Source organism: Hibiscus syriacus, unplaced genomic scaffold (genome assembly GCF_006381635.1).
Source record: "Hibiscus syriacus cultivar Baekdansim isolate YM2019G1 unplaced genomic scaffold, ASM638163v2 tig00009942_pilon, whole genome shotgun sequence".
In the NCBI taxonomy this organism is placed as follows: Eukaryota; Viridiplantae; Streptophyta; class Magnoliopsida; order Malvales; family Malvaceae; genus Hibiscus; species Hibiscus syriacus.
In genome coordinates, this window is record NW_024062205.1 from 122805 (window position 1) to 141376 (window position 18572).

An 18572-nucleotide genomic window follows, 5' to 3' on the forward strand; every position below is an offset into this window, starting at 1 on the left:
AGATCCTTATATTTGAAGGTGAATGTCATTTGATTGAAGTGGAGACGATTTTACTGGAATGGAATTGTCGTAATCGTCTTTCGGGTGCGCCCGGAATTGGGCTTCGACTTGGGTTAAATGATTAGAAGTCGCCACCGATCATTTATTTTAAACAAAATAGGATGACCGGATACCTTATTTCTTACCTGATTTGCATCTTACCAGTGATGTATCGGATTCGGGAGTCGGTTACAGTCAAGAAAGGGTTAGTACCCTTGAACTGCCCTTTCGGTACTGTGTAATTTCCAGTTGTCTTAAATTAAGAAAATTATAAGTCTAATTTAAAAGGTAAAATAACGATCCAAATTACTTACCGCTGACAGTTTTAAAAGTGTACCCTTACAAAAGTCATGAAATATGTTAGAGAGAGAGAAATGAAAACAAATACAATTGAGAGAGAAAAAAGGAAATAGGGATTCAACATGAAGATAAAAAATGAAGAAAATAATAAATAAAAAAATGAAGAAAATAATAAATAAAAATATAGATAGAATAGTAAAAATCTATATACAATTAGCAAATAAGAAAGAAAGTAATAAAATGAACATCAAGAAAATATAAAACAAATAAAAATGGAAATAAAGTAGAAAAGGAAAAAAAGAAAAATATACATATATGCAATATAATCAAATAACAAATAACCAAAATATATAGTAATACAAATATCAAAAGTATATATACATAGTGATAAAAATATAGTAATATATAAAATATATAACAGTGATAATATATATATATATAGATTAAAATGACGAAAGAATAAATAATAATAAAAAAAGTAAAAATAATAATAATAATAGATAATAAAAATATATAATTAAATATATATAATAATAAATATATTGTTGGAATTAAAAAATAAGAAATAAAAAATATTAATAATAAAATGAAGCGACCGAATTGAATGAAAAAAATGTTAGTGGCTCAAATTAAAAGGAAAAATAAAAAAATTATAGGCCGAATTAAAATGGATTTAGGGGGGAGAATTGAATATTTAAAAAAGGAACACGCCTCGGGGGTATATCTAGGTTCGAAACTTCGAAACCCCACCCCTTTTTGGTCATCAGCACAACCCACGTTTTGGGTTATTCGAACCAAATCTCAAGAAAAATAACATGCACATGCGAGAAATGAACGAATCAAGGTAAAAAAGATGCTACCTTTTATTTCATTTTCGAATCGTTTACAATAGTTTTGCCTTTGTATTTTTCGTGCTTTCCTCTGTATTTTGTATGTAAATCGTGTCTTACAATAGTGAGTTACAATGGCTATTTATAATGCTTCTGGATCCTATTTTTAGGAGTTTGAATCGTAATATAACTTTATCCTATTTTTAGGAGTTTGAATCCTAGTAAAACTCTATTATATTTTTAGGAGTTTGAATCATAGTAAAACTCTAACGCTGTGTTTGTTTTCTGAATCCCACTAAATTAGGGTTGTTGAGAATATTGTACCCAGACAAAAAGGTGTGTTGACAACTGCCCCTCTTTGCCCATAGTCGTGTAACAGGAATAGGGCAAAGATTAAAAGACACACTTTTCGTTCGGTAGAGTTGAAAACTGACTCTGATGTTTCAATAACTCCATGTCGAATTGAGTTGCAGATGAAGTCGAGTTCATGATATGGAATTGAAGTTGTAGTTCAGAATTTGAATCGGCACGTGGCTTCTCGTTACCCTTCGGTCTTCTTTTTGGATCGGAATCGAACTCAGAAATCTTTGTTGACAGATAGTTTTTCTTGACTTAAGCTATGTTGTTTGAAAATGGTTGCTTGTCACTAAGGCACGGCTAACCCAGGAAAACTTCGATTGCAACCGGAAAGTAGTGTGATTGATTTGTCATCGAGCTGAATGGAATCGAACTCGACAATTTTGTTGGCAAATAGTCCTTCTTGCCTTGAGCTATGCTGCAAATTTGATTTACCTCTGAGTTGAATGTAATCGAACTCGAAGGTCTTTGATGACTGATAACCCTTATTGCCTTGAGTTATACTGCAAATGATGTGCCTTGGAGCTGAGCATAGTCGAACTCGAAGGTCTTTGTTGACAGATAACCCTTCTAGCCTTGAGTTATGCTGCAAATGATGTGCCCTCGAAGCTGAGCATAATTGAACTCCAAGGCTTTGTGTTTCAAGAGAAACATTTTCAAAGTTTTTTTTTTCAAGAGAAACAATTTCGAGGGTTTTTTTTTTGTGTTTCAAGAGAAACTGTCTTAATAGAGACAAAATTTGTTTCAAAAGAAATTGTCTCAAGAGAGACAAAACTTAGTTCTAAAAGAAACTGTCTCAAAAGAGACGAAATTTGTTTCAAGGAAAAGATATTCAAAGATTTTGTTTCAAGGGAAACTGTCTCAAGAGAGACAAAACTTGGAAACTGTCTCAAGAGAGACAATGGTGAGCACGATTCCCTTTGTCGTGAAGTTGAAACCGTGGGTGGCCCCTTCGCCGTGAAGTTGAGCCAGAAATTGGATATCCTTCGTCGTAAAGTTGAAATCCAAGTAAGTTGTATTGTTCTGAGTCCAATATCCTCCGCCGTGAAGTTGAAATTGGCTCTGGAACTGGGAAATTATTTGTTGACAACCAGCCGTCCTTTCGCTATGAAGTTGAACTTGTGTTGTCTCGAGTCCAATATCATTCGCTGTGAAGTTGAAATTGGCTATGAAACTGGGAAGCCCATTCGTCGTGAAGTTGAGCCTCAAAATGGCCCGATATCCTCCGTCGTGGAGTTAAAATCGTGGATGTGTGGGTACAATATCCTTCGTCATGGAGTTGAAATCGCGGATGGCCCCTTCGTTGTGAAGTTGAGACTTGACTTGGATATCCTTCATCGTGAAGTTGAAATCCAAGTGTTGTATGTTGCGGGTGGACACGATTCCCTTCGCCGTGAAGTTGAAACCGTGGATGACCCCTTTATTGTGAAGTTTGGCTTCGAGCTAAATATCCTTCGTCGTGAAGTTAAAATCTACTCTCGAGCAAATTGTGTCGCTTTGAGTCCAATATCCTTCGCTGTGAAGTTAAAATTGACTCTGAATGAAATTGGAAAGTTATTTGTCGATAGATAGTTGCCCCTTCGCTGTGAAGTTGAGTAACCACCATCAATTTCTGAATATGCTTTGAATCGAATATCTTTCGTCTTAAAGTTGAAACTTGACTCTAAAGCTACAAAAATTATGCATGTGAAGAAAATGATGCTCTACAATGCATGCATAATGAATTAGTTCTTGTTTTATTCATCGGACAAAATCTCATTTTTGCCTGCTGGTTCCTGCACATGGAGGAAAGACCTTCGGAAGATCTGATAATTCACATCAGGATATTGAATTCCCAAAGATGCCCCAATATTTGATGTTGAATCTCAAAAAATGCCCCAACATTTGATGTTAAATCTCAAAAACTGTCCCAGTATTTGATGTTGAATCTTCAAAGATGCCCTCATTGTTCCTCATTTCTTGCTTCAACATTGTTTCTAAGCATGAGCTTTGTGTTTGAGAGCCACATGTCATTTACCAATATCCACTTTAGAGAGATTGTCTTGTTTTGAAAAAAATGTTTTTCTCTCTTTTATTTTCAAAGTTCTAAAAATATCAAAAAAGAGTTTCGAAAAATGTTTAATCAAAAGTTTTAAAAATATTACACCTTTCACGGTTTTACAATTGAGACAAATCATAAAACTAGAGTTCATTGGATATCAAAGAATTAATTACATTGTTAATCCTTCAATAAATTATAGCTATTTGACACATGCCAAGATCAAATCTATTTTTGGGAAATGGTTAAGTAAAGAAATGATAAAAAAGTCTCAGGTTATTGTGTTTGGTCAAAGGTTTGGCATTTTTGTTTATTTGATGCTCAAAGATTTGATGGGGTAGCTTGTATGCTCATCTATTGGAAGAGTTCTCTGATTCCCAGCTTTCATGGTCACGCTCGGATTGTGCGATACCTTATCAAGGAATTTGTGTGATCGCCTCAACTGCCCAATTTTTGTATTCGAGCTGCCTTTTCAGGTTTTCAACTCGAATCCTCATTTGGTTTCAAGACGTCATTCGAAATTTACGTCTTGAACCCCCTTTGTTATTTTTCTATATCATGCATTAATTACACTATTTTTTGCAAATACAGATTAATCCTGATGGGCGGGATGAAATATGAAGATAGTCTCTTTTGTTTAAAACTTCATGTATGATTAGAATGGACTTTAAAGGCACGTAATGTAGGCCATGGTTCATGGTTATGAAAGAAAAGGATAAATAGGCCCAAACAAGTGTTTCAGGGTATCGAACCAAGGATCAATTCATTCTGATGCCTTCAATCCAGTCTTGCCCAATTTGAATTTGCTTGTATGTATTTATCTTGATTTTCTTTGGATGTTCCATGATCTTCGAGTAAAGTGATTCTAGAATGATTGTGCTTGATCAATCTCATAATTTGAATCTCGACGCGTCATTTGAATCGAGTGAATCTTTGCATATGCGTCTTGTTTGCTTTTTTCTTTGTTTTTGCTTTTTGCTTTTTTGTTTTCTTTTTGCTTTTTACTTTCTTTTTTCTTTTTTTTTTGTTCTGATTGGATCTTCGCACTTGGCATTTAGTATCTCATTTAGATTGATGTCTTCACTCATGTGAGCTGATTTTTTTCACCTTGCCCCCCAGTGTGGAGGGTGATCCTTGGTTAGGGTTGAGTTAGAAGAAAAATACTATAGGCTCAAAAGGGGACACAAGGGATATATATATTTTCTCCTGTTGTGAAGTGATGAAGAAAGAAAGCCGTTCATCATTTCATACATAGAAGTCTTCACATAAAAGGTATCCCCAGGGGATAGATTTTCAGGATTAATTTTATTCACATGAAAACAATGTAATTAATGCATGATAGAATTATTTCAAATGAATTCTTCTTTCTGCTTCTTGCTCCGGACATGTCTCAATGTTCAGGCTCCCTGCGAGATGCCCCAAGTTGTGTCTTAGAAGAATGCTCATGTTCAAAAGAACAACTCAATGTCTTGGGTTTTAATGGTATAAAAAATGTCAATTTTGAGTCTAAAAAGAAAATGGTGTGACTTTATTAACTAAAAGAAACGTTCAAAAGTTTCAAAGGGTGATAATGTCAAAATCTGGTCTTTTGGTAATGACCATGAGTTATTTTGGGTAAAGAATCAAGGTATTTTATTTTGGGATTTAAGATAGGATAAGAAAGGTCTTATCTTGCCATATGTCAAAAATCTATAATTCTTGAAGAATTAAAAGAATCCTTAATTCATTTAATATTTGAAGAACTAAAGAATAAAATTTGTTCAATAGCTTCATCTTAGAAAGTAGCATAAATTCAATCGTTTAAAAGATTAAGCAAACATGAAAGATCAAAGACGTGTTCAAACAAAACAATGCTCTAAGTGCAAATGGTATATGCAATGTCCCCTTCTTCGGCTATCAATACCCCTGAATCCATTAGGTTTTGGATCTTGCGCTTCGGTGCCTTATAGTTCTTTGAGGAGTATTTGAAGCTTCCTATGTGGTAACTGCATACAACTTCAACATCGTAGCCCTTAGGATATGGGGATTCTGTTCTTAGATTATCCTGACAGGCTTTGTCCAACAATCAGCTGATAAGGCTCCCACTGTATTGATTTCATTTTTTTAATTATTAAAATCTCGCTTCTATGTGGTGTCACGTGATTAGGACAACTTCATTGAATCCTCCATGAAGAAATTTCATGTTTATGAAAATGCTTAAAATGAAATATAGATGCAAAAATGTAAGAAATTCTCGAGGCATTGATCCAAAAACAAGTATGTTATTATAAATAATCCTTATTGGGGACAAAAATGTTTTATCTTTTAAGAGACAAAAATATCCTGACAGCTTCTGACATGTTGACTAGTCTTCTGCCTTCGTCTGTCACCGGTTGAATAACCTGTTGAACTGCTCCGTCTTCTCTTGATGAACTGTGCAAATGTTGAGTTGCTTTTTGTACTAGTCCAAGAAGTCTTGAATGACTGCATCTCTGGCATTTATCTTCTGTTGAACATGTTCTCAACGAATACGTCATTGGATCCCTCAATTGATAAGAACTATGTGAAATTCATTTGTCTGTTTCTTGAATTCGTCAGCAATGGTCTCTAATTTCAGCTATCGTTTTGCCATTGTTGTATTTGAAGGGACCCCTAAGATCAATAACCTTCATCTTGCCCCTGCAACCTCTGCCAGTCAATTCTTCCAAGATAGACTTTCATTATGCTTGATGTTGACCCGGTTATTTCTGAGTCCTTTATAATGTAGCAGAGTAATATACTCTTCAATTGTGGGCACCACGTCTTCTGGATTGAATATGACACATAGTCACCTTGTAGATTGTCCTCTGCATTTTCATCTCTTGTATTACGACCCCCTTGTCCATTAATGCAAATTATTTATGTTTAACAAACACGTTTTTGGTTGATCAACATCTCTTTTATTTGATGCAAATGATGAAAATAAAATAAAAAAGAACAAAAATGAAAAGAGTTAGTGAGACAAAAATAATAAAATCAGTCATGAAAATAAAAGTCCTACCCCGCATGATATATACCCCATATGCTCATGATTCCTACTCAGACATGATCTCTATCCCGCAAGTTGATTTTGAACAAGTCCTAACCGCATAAATTTCTAGTTCACATACTTTGAATATGAAATAAAGCATGAAATAATATCAAAACAGCCAAGGGTTTGGAAATGAGTTTTTAGGGTGGGCTCTAATTCCCTATATTCTCTCGGTTTAGGTTCTAAAAAAGAGGTACCTGAGTTCTCCTTGCTGGTGTCCCCTTGGGCTTGCCATACCCTTAGTCCTAAGCCTATTACAAGCTTGTGTGGACTAAGTTAAACTCGAGAGGACACATTCCCTTATGTCTGTGCGGTGAATAAATTCACACGAAGACATAAGGTATATGAATCCCGAATGCTACTTGCTAGGCATGTGCGGTGAATAAATTCACATGAATGCGTCGCTTTTACCCCCACTTAAATAGGGTTCAGAGCTCAGGTTTAGAGCCTTAAGTGAAAAACAAGTTTGGGAGGCTGAAATCATTAGAAAACGATTAGTACAACTATTTACTCGAAAATATAATCAAAAGTAAGCAATAAGGATCGAAATGTTACCTTAAAATTTAAACTTATCCTTTTCGTTAAAAAGATAACTGGAAACTACCTTAGCCTGACTCACTTACATGTCCCCAGCAGAGTCGCCAAGCTGTCGTAACCGTCTTTCGGGTGCGCCCGGAATTGGGCTTCGACTTGGGTTAAATGATTAGGAGTCACCACCGATCATTTATTTTAAACAAAATGGGCTGACCAGATACCTTACTTCTTACCTGATCTGCATCTTATCAGTGATGTGTCGGATTCGGGAGTCGGTTACAGTCAAGGAAGGGTTAGTACCCTTGAACTGCCCTTTCGGTACTGTGTAATTTCCAGTTGTCTTAAATTAAGAAAATTATAAGTCTAATTTAAAAGGTAAAATAACGATCCAAATTACTTACCGCTGATAGTTTTAAAAGTGTACTCTTACAAAAGTCAAGAAATATGTTAGAGAGAGAGAGAAATGAAAACAAATACAATTGAGAGAGAAAAAAGGAAATAGGGATTCAACATGAAGATAAAAAAATTAAGAAAATAATAAATAAATAAAATAAATAAAATAAAAAATAGATAGAATAGTAAAAATCTATATACAATTAACAAATAAGAAAGAAAGTAATAAAATGAACATCAATAAAATATAAAATAAATAAAAATGGAAATAAAGTAGAAAAGGAAAAAAAGAAAAATATACATATATGCAATATAATCAAATAACAAATAACCAAAATATATAGTAATACAAATATCAAAAGTATATATACATAGTGATAAAAATATAGTAATATATAAAATATATAATAGTGAATATATATATATATATATATATATATATATAAAATGAGGAAAGAATAAATAATAATAAAAAATGTAAAAAAAATAATAATAATAGATAATAGATAATAAATATATATAATTAAATATATATAAAAATAAACATACTATTGGAATTAAAAAATAAGAAATAAAAAACATTAATAATAAAATGAAGCGACCGAATTGAATGAAAAAAGGTTAGGGCTCAAATTAAAAGGAAAAATAAAAAATTATAGGCCGAATTAAAATGGATTTAGGGGGGAGAATTGAATATTTAAAAATAGGAACACGTCTCGGGGGTAGATCTAGGTTCGAAACTTCGAAACCCCACCCCTTTTTGGTCATCGACACAACTCACGTTTTGGGTTATTCGAACTAAATCTCAAGAAAAATAACATGCACATGCGAGAAATGAACGAATCAAGGTAAAAAAGATGTTACATTTTATTTCATTTTCGAATCGTTTACAATAGCTTTGCCTTTGTATTTTTTCGTGCTTTCCTCTGTATTTTGTATGTAAATCGTGTCTTACAATAGTGAGTTACAATGTCTATTTATAATACTTCTGGATCCTATTTTTAGGAGTTTGAATCATAGTAGAACTTTATCCTATTTTTAGGAGTTTGAATCATAGTAAAACTCTATCATATTTTTAGGAGTTTGAATCCTAGTAAAACTCTAACGCTATGTTTATTTTCTGAATCCCACTAAATCAAGGTTGTTGAGAGTGTTGTACCCGGACGAAAATGTGTGTTGACAGGAATCAATGAGTTTGAAAAAAAAAGTTGAACGGAGGTGTGAGAAGTAGAAGAAAGATGATTGACGGGGGTTTAACAGAGTTAGGTGCCACGTTAGCAAAAACTAATGGGAGGTAACGATAATGACCTTATTGAAAATAAACTAAAAGTTGATGATTGAATTGCAAGTTTCAAAAGTTAAGTGACCAAAATGCAAGTATCCTAAAAGTATGGGACTATTTATATACTTTACCCTTTTAATAATTGTGGAGTCTGGAAAAAGGCCATATTTTATTGCACACCATTTTCATTGCCTTTTACATTATTAGTACCTGTTTTGGATGGGATAGAATATAATATAGAGAAAATAACCTCAGTGACCAAAAATGCCTTATAATATACGATTTTAACCAACTTTTTTTGGATTTGCCAAAATGACCAACAAAATCGCAATGCGATCGTTAATTCACAACGCGATCTCAGGTATCGCAAATCAGTTTCCAGATTCGCAACGCGAACTTCGACTATCGCAACTCGAACTTCGACTATCGCATTGCGATTTACATATTCGAGTTGCGATAGTCCAAGTCCGCGTTGCGATTTTCCAAGTTCGTTGCGATAGTCTCCAAGTTCGTTGCGATAGTCTCCAAATTCATTGCGATAGTCTCCAAGTGCGTTGCGATAGTCTCCAAGTTCGTTGCGATAGTCTCTAAGTTCGTTGCGATAGTCTCCAAGTTCGTTGCGATAGTCTCCAAATTCGTTGCGATAGTCTCCAAGTTCGTTGCGATAGTCTCCAACTTCGTTGCGATAGTCTCCAAGTTCGTTGCGATAGTCTCCAAGTTCATTGCGATAGTCTCCAAATTCTTTGCGATAGTCTCCAACTTTGTTGCGATAGTCTCCAACTTCGTTGCGATAGTCTCTAAGTTCGTTATTGCATTTGTTTCTTAAGAATTTTCTCTAAAAAGATAGTATTTGCGCGGACGTGTCGAAGACACGTATTACCACGACCACGACCACGACCCGAGACGAGACGGACAGCGGCGGCGGCGCGCGAGAGTCCTCATTGTTCTCTATCACTCAACAAGGAAGTGGGAAAGCCAAGCCTTAAATATCATTCCCAATAGTGTTTCCAATACTATGTGGGATTGAGCATTACCAACACTTGTTCCCAATAGTGTTTCCGGATACACTTTAAGTTCAATTATAATCAACATTTACTACTTGCTCGAAATACCGAGCAGAGTAGACAATATCGTGATGAATTGTTTTGTTAAGTTGGTAAAGCATGTTCTTGGATTACGAGAGGCTTATTGTAAATGTAAACCAAAAATTTCTTCCATTTCTTCATAATTTAAAGTGCTAGTGAATTTTCAATCCCACATAGTATTGGAAACATTATTGGGAATGGTATTTAAGGCTAGGCTTTCCCACTTCCTTGTTGAGTGATAGAGAACAAGGGGGACTCTCGCGCGCCGTCGCCGCCGCCGTCCGTCTCGTCTCGTGGTCGTGGTCGTGGTCGTGGTCGTGGTCGGGGTAATACGTGTCTTCGAGACGTCCGCACGAATACTATATTTTTAAAGAAAATTCTTAAGAAACAAATGCAATATCACCAGTCGTTGCGATTTTGGACTATCGCAACAAATTTGGAGACTATCGCAACGAATTTGGAGACTATCGCAATGAACTTGGAGACTATCGCAACGAACTTGGAGACTATCGCAACGAACTTGGAGACTATCGCAACGAATTTGGAGACTATCGCAACGAATTTGGAGACTATCGCAACGAACTTGGAAACTATCGCAACGAACTTGGAGACTATCGCAACGAACTTGGAGACTATCGCAACGCACTTGGAGACTATCGCAACGAACTTGGAAAATCGCAACACGAACTTGGACTATCGCAATGCGAATATGTAAATCGCAATGTGATAGTCGAAGTTCGCGTTGCGAATCTGGAAATTGATTTGCGATACCTGAGATCGAGTTGCGAATTAGCGATCGCATTGCGATTTTGTTGGTCATTTTGGCAAATCTAAAAAAAATTGGTTAAAATCGTATATTATAAGGCATTTTTGGTCACTGAGGTTATTTTCTCTATAATATAACCCTAATTTAGTACCCACTATGTCTTCTTTTTTGACTTGACTCTGCTTTAAATAATTTGTTCAAAAGTTTTAATATTGCTCCCCAATCAGAGCTTCTAACCCCGTCGTTGAAGAGGTAAGGAAATTTTACTATCCAATTTTATGCAATTCCAAAGCTTCATCTTTCTTTTTAGGATCGTTGGATGAAAAAATATCAAAGGTCGTGATTAATTCTTTATTTTTTATTGAATATTTTCTAATTTTCTACCATCAATCTCAGCGTTTGATTTCTCCTCGTCTAATTATCGTAAAAGAGTATAAAACCCTTTAATTTTACACTACGTAATTGAATTATAACTTATATAAGTATCCATCGTCTAATAAAGTTAGAAAGATGAGAGTTTTGAGAGTGTATTAAAACAAGTTATAAAACTCTTAATTGAGTATTTTCTTTTGTTTTTAATAAAATTTAATTTAATTTTTTGTTAAAATCTCAACTAAGTATATTACATCAATAAAGATGTTTATTTTTTGTGATATATGACATTAGTTGACTGGTTGAAGGTGGGTGACGTGTCAATGCAATTTTAATGGACTTAACTTTTAGATTAATGTTTGTCGCAATTTTCAAATTTAAGTATTAAATAGACAATAAAATTAGTTAAAATATCAAATAGATTTGAAAAATGGTACCCACTAGGTACTTATGGCCAACTTAAGGGGCCTAACTTTAAGGACACATAATATATATTGATTGCTAGAGATGACGTATTAACCTACTTTTAGTGAGGTTAAGTTTTTGAATTATCATATTAAATTAATAAAATTATATTTGTGTTCATTTATTTATTTTTAAAGGTATTTATGTATGGTTTGTGTTTATTTAAATTTTAAGTATCATATTCGTGTTTATTTAAATTTTTAATATCATATTCGTGTTCGTTTATTTATTTTTTAAGATGTTCGTATTCGTTTATTTAGCTTTTATGAACATGTTCATTTAACATCGGTGAGCATGCTCATTTTACATTTGCAAACATATTCGTTTAACGTTAGTTTAATGTTCATCAACCAACACTCTATTTTTACTCTATTATTTACAAGCCAAATAAAAATGGTAAAACTATATTATTGGTCCTTAATTTCTTTAGACTTCACAGTTTGAACTCCAAAGCTCACATTATATTCAATTTAGTCTTACCTTCACTAACAATGAAAATGTAAAAAGATAAAAGGAAAATGAGAAACGAATAAATGAGTTTGTTTGCGAACATAAATAAATCGAGCACACCTCTATTTGTGGTCAACCATTTAATAAATGAACAAAAAATTTGTTTTATTTAGCTTAATAAACAAACATAAATAAAAATTATATGAACAATTTATCGAATGCTTTGTTCGTTTATACCTAAATGTATATGATGATTTTCAAGTTTAAATGGTAATTAGGTACTTAAAACCAAGTACCTAAGATCAAATTCAAATATCAAACATGTCCAAAGAAATTGAGGTACCAATGAGATACCTAAGATCAAGTTCAAAGTGTAAAATACATATTCACAATTTTATATTTCATAAACTAAAGGTAAAAAGGATAAGAGGTCCCTGTACTTTTGAAAAAAATCAATATGGCCATCATTTGTTTTTTTCTCTCAATGTGACCCTCAAACTAAAAAAAATTAATGTGGCTCTTTGGCCAACGTTTTTTCATCGTTGACCGTTAGGGTATTAGCGTGACAATTCAAGGTGTTGACATGATAGTATAGGATGCTGATGTGAGAGTCCATATGCCATGTTTTAGTTACAATTTAGTCTATCTATCATGTCATCCGCCACATTATCAACTATTGTGGACTACCACATTAGCGTCGTGGACCGTCACGTTAATACAACGAACTGCAATGTCGACACCGTAACAGTCAATGGTGAAAAACGTTGGTCAAATGGCCACATTTGATTTATTTCATGAGTTGGATGACCACATTGAGAAAGAAAATAACACGAGGGCCACTTATTTTTTTAAATACAGAGACCTCTTTGATGCATTTTCACCTAAACTAAAATGTAAAGATTCTTCTACGATACAAGAACGGAGCCATGTGTATGATGGGAAAGACTCTGTCCCTAAACATGGTTTAAATATTTTTCAAGTCATTATTAAATTTTATCATTTAACAAATTAAACCATGAACACTGTATTTTTAATTTAAATTATTATTAATTTTAAAATTAAATAAATTAAATATTAACTATAATTTTAGAATTTTTATCATTTTAACACGACATAATGATAAAAAAAATGTTTCATATTCTTTCTTTTATATCCCATTTCGAGATTAAAATATCCTTCGTAAATAATAACCGTTAGTTAACAAAAAAACAAAAGTTCTAAAATAAGGAATTTTATCCTAAAATAAAATATTGATACAAAATACTTTGAAAAAAATAGAATAAGGACTAAAATAACTATTTAATTAAATAATTTAGTCAATTTTGGCGATGTCTAAGGTACGACAGTCTTAATTTATGACGAAGGGAAGACGCTACCGGAAATGTTAATATATTTTTTAATATTTTCGGTAAAACGCTACCTAAAATATTATTTTTTTCATCGGAATGTTAATATTGGACGTTACCTAAAATGTTTAACATTTTCGGTAGAGCGCTACCTAAAATATTGTTTTTTTCTACCGAAAATGTTAATAATGGGCGCTACCTAAAATGTTATTTTTCTACCAAAAATTAAGTAGTAAAATTAATATTTTCGGTAAAAAAATAATTTTTTAAGTAACGCTTTACCGAAAATATTAAAAAAAATATTAACATTTTTGATAAAATTTTTCTTTAACCATATATTAAGGCTGTCGTAAAGCAGAATTATCCATCAATTTCACTTTAAAATAAAGTAATGAAGATTGAGAGGAAGCTTCCTTTGGAGCATTTTACATTGCCAACACGACACACGAAGCCAACAGGGATGGACGTTACAACAACATTTTTTCCATGATATTTGATATATAATCTATTAATCAAGTAATTCATATTTAGTAATATAAAGGCAAAAAACAATCATCTTAACCTAGTTTATTGTATTCGTAATTATTAAAATTTGAACCACTAATTTTGCTTAATAAGTACTACAGAGATAAATACGACCGTCCTAATCTAGTTTACTTTATTTGTAATCACTTAGAATTTAAATCACTAATCTTACTTAAGAGATTTAGTATCTTATCTCACTAGACTAACCGATTATTTTCTTTCCTCGACTTTCTTCTATAAATTTACTCTCTCTCACATTCCTATAAAAAATATTAGATGACCCCTGCTTACCACGTTATCTGTGGTCCTAACTAATAATAATTTTTTAAATAACGCTTTACCGAAAATATTAAAAAAATATTAATATTTTCGATAAAATTTTTCTTTAACCATATATTAATACTGTCGTAGAGCAGAATTATCTATCAATTTCACTTTAAAATAAAGTAATGAAGATTGAGAGGAAGCTTCTTTGAAGCATTTTACATTGTCAACACGACACACGAAGCCAATAGGGATGGACGTTACAACAACATTTTTTTCATGATGATTGATATATAATCTATTAATCAAGTAATTCAGATTTAATAATATAAAGGCAAAAACAATCACCCTAACGTAGTTTATTGTATTCGTAATTATTAAAATTTGAACCACTAATTTTACTTAATAAGTACTACAAAGATAAATGCGACCGTCTTAATCTAGTTTACTTTATTCGTAATCACTTAGAATTTAAATCACTAATCTTACTTAAGAGATTTAGTATCTTATCTCATTAGACTAACCGATTATTTTCTTTCCTCGACTTTCTTCTATACATTTACTTTCTCTCACATTCTTATAAAAAAATATTAGATGATCTCTGCTTACCACGTTATCTGTGGTCCTAACTAATAATAATTTTTCATCTTATTTTTTTAAAGTGAATATTCACTTATTTTTTATTTGTAAATAAAAAATAATAGTTATTTTAAAATTTATGATTATTATTAAATAAGACCATAAATTACTTGGTGAGATGTGACCATAAAATAATTTCTCTATTCCCACACACGTAACCATTGAACACTTGGGATCTTCCCCCGCGTAAACTCGAATTCGTTTTTATCTATCTTTAGGTTTCATACCATGCAAGTTATATTCCCTTTTATAATCAGGACTGATCTCCGGGTTTTTATTCTTCTTCCACTTCCTTAACCTCCTCATCTCACATGTAAGTTCCATTCACCATTGCTTGTAGGATTTCCTTATTTTTAAATATATATCTGAATTGATTATTGTTTATGATCTCATTATTGATTTGAATTATATTATTATTGTTGTTGTTTATATAGATCTTGTTGTTGTTTTTATTATTATTTAAATTATGATGTTAAAAGCAGTGCCAAGAGAATATTATAACAATGATGAGGGATACTTCTTATTACGATCTATTGGGTGTCGATGTTGATGCATCCTTTGCTGAGATCAAGAAGGCTTATTACCGAAAAGTAGGTTTCTCTTTTTAATCTGCATCATGTTTACGTTTCTGGGTTCCTTTGTTTTATATATATAAAGATCCATTTATAGTTTTGTGAATTTGGGTTTTTTCTGGATGTAAAATTTGCCGTTCAGATGTTCGTTGAAAGTTCAAACTGGGTAATGAAAATGTTCTGAATTGTTATTTGTTTGATAACTGGTCTGTTTCAGGCAAGGCATGTTCACCCTGATAAAAAAACCCGGAGATCCAAGGGCTGTCGAGAAATTTCATGTAAGCTATCGGGTTTTAACGTTTTGAAACTGCTGTAATCGAAAGTCATAGTAGTGAAATCATGTTCTTCATCTTCATTTCCTTAAATTTAATGGTAATTATCTTCAGTGTTTGATTATATATGCATATAGGCACTCTCTGAAGCTTACCAGGTTCTAAGTGATCCTTCAAAACGTGAAGAATCTGACAAACATGGAAAGGCAGGATTCCAACCGTAAGTTTATATCCTTTAATTGTCATTTTCAAATCGTTAGAGAATTTGGGTTCGAGTAGTTATGTCTTCAGAATTTGTGTACGCTGTCAATAGCAAAAAAAAAAAAAAATTGAACAGATACAACATTGTAATCATCCCAGACTATAAAAAAATGGGATGGATCCTTATTCATTCCTTCAAACTGACTTCATATTTTTACTGTGACAGAGACTCCATGTTGGTTCCTGCAGCCGTGTTCGGAATGGCTTTCATCGAAGTGAATACTTCGATGAATATGTCGGGCAACTACAAATGGCTACTTTGGTTTCTGTTAAACTTGAAAGTGAAGATAGTTCACTAGATAAGGAAGCTCGTTTGCAAAAGCTTAAGGAAAAGCTTGCGGTAAAACCCTCTCAATGAGTTTCATTCTCCTCTAAATGTGTTCCTTTTCAAATTACACTTGTATTACTTTTCCCCTGCAGGCATTGCAGAAAGAAAGGGAAGAAAGGCTTATCATATTACTGAAAAAAAAGGTTTCAGCCGTTTGTTGATGGTAAAACCGACGAGTTTATGACTTGGGCAAATTCCGAAGCACAACGACTTTTGAAAACTGGTAAGCTTCTTACCTACTGCCATTACCAGTAGCTTATCATGACTACTATCTTATTTTGCTTCTTACATGTTAACTATAGCCATTGACTTACATGTTAACTATAGCCATTGACTTACATTTTCCACACTTTCAGCTTTTGGTGAGGAAATGCTATGTACTATTGGATATGTTTGCAGGAGGAAAGGTGCGAGAGAACTCGGCAAAGAAAAGTATATGAATGTACCCTTTTTAGCCGAATGGGTGGGCGAAAAAGGGCACCGTGTAAAATCACAAGTAATCGCAGCTTCAGGTACAATTTTCTGCAATTTAAAGGGGTTTGGATCTTATATTTGATGGCATTCAAGGCCTTTTTCCATATTATAAAGGGGCAAGTATGTGCATGTATATCTCTTTGTAGGTGCTGTTAATTTGATTCAGATACAAGAAGAGCTTAAGAAAGCTAACCAAGGAGAAAACGGAGAAGAAAGCTTAATGAGAACCTTCGAAGATAGAAAGGATGCAATGCTTCAATCCCTTTGGAAGGTCAATGTGGTTGATATTGAAACGACTTTATTTAACGTCAGCTTAGCAGTAAGTACTAAACAGTTTTCTTCCTTAACTTTATCTATGTGATTCATACCAAAAAAACCAATGAAAATTTTGTTATCTTTTGCTATTGATCTTTTTGCTATCCAGGTACTTGAAGACCCTGATGTACCCAAGAAAGTTCAGGCTTTACGGGCCAAAGGATTGAAAAGGCTTGGATCGATTTTCCAAGTACGGTTTTCTCAAGAGTCTTGTAATTCATTTCGAGTTTTGTTTCGAATCATATGATTAGGCGTCTGAGGCACAGTTTTAGTTTATGTTCTTGGTTTGTACTGAACTCGGAATTCTATCTTCTAATTTCTCAGGGAGTGAAAGTTTCTTATGGTAGAGCAGACAGCCCCCGGAAGAAATATTACTGTTGATGTCTTTAAGAGGGAATGGAGGTTCTCACGGAGGCCAAGAGTCTGAAGGAAGAGATAGGTTGGAATGCTGGTCAGAGGTATTAGAAGCTGGAGAATTAAATGAGCAAAGTAGCAGACTTATTGCCTAGTCTTGAAGGCAATGAAACAGACCTATTTATACCTTTCTCCATGAGGGCTCTCACCAGATATCCGTCGACCATAGGGTTTTAGCTTTCCTTGTCACGAGGGTTCTCAACACCAGCACGGTGACATGATTGGTGAGGGTTCGTTTTCATATTGTACATCCTCATGTGGATGTCGATGTGATTAGCGAAGGCTTTATGTCATGGCAAAAGGAGTTTTGATGTCATTTGGAGGGTTGAACTTGACCAGCACAACCCTATGTGCAATAGGTTCCTGATGATAAGAGGCTAAGCCTTCGCCATACTGTCAATGATCGTTGTCATCTAGTCGGCGATCAAGCCCCGAGTCGCTTCCCCAACTTACCGTCACCACGTTGGCGAGGTGTCTCTAGAACAGGACCTCGTAATTTCAGCTCTCTTTAATTTTGAGTCTAACAGTTCGACATCATTTCTTCCTTCAGATGCTCTTATTCACCGTGCGAGCCTCCAGCTTCATCAAAAACATCAACAGCAAAAGCTGTAAATGCCGATTCCTCAGCATATTCGTATCGATACTCGATTTATATCCCCTTCTTTGTTCTATGCATGTGCTTTGTTGGAACTTTCTGAAAGTAGGCTCCATTATTGATGGGATTAAAACAACATAGTGAATTTCAAACAAAGTTGATCTTCAACTAGATGAGATAATATGTAGATCAAAGGCACAATCGACACCTATATTCCTCTAAAAACCCTTGTGCAAATCACCAATTCCAAGTTAAGTGAGACATTAGCATGTATCAGATATCTAGAAATATGCTTGATTACAAGTGCTTCAACAAGTTTTTCATGTGAAAAACATATAATTAGGGTGAGAGAAAATTCGATTTGGTTTAAAAAAATGATTGAATTATATTTTTGAATTTTGAGTTATTTAAATTAAATTATTCAAGTCAATTCAATCGCTTGATTTAGTTTTCGAGTTGAATTCAGATTTTTCAAATTTCAAAATGACATTGTTTTGGTCTTTAGCTTAATAATTTGATTATTTTGCTATTTTGTCTTAATTGTCTTGCTTCTTCAATACCTCTTATGTTTTAGGTCTGTTTTAACTAAATTTGAACCACATGCTCC

General features: G+C 33.5%; 1 pseudogene; it reads left to right on the forward strand.

Moving 5' to 3' along the window:
- The first annotated feature begins 15104 nt into the window (after positions 1 to 15104).
- LOC120203406 lies at positions 15105 to 18098 on the forward strand (annotated as a pseudogene).
- Positions 18099 to 18572: the final 474 nt, after the last annotated feature.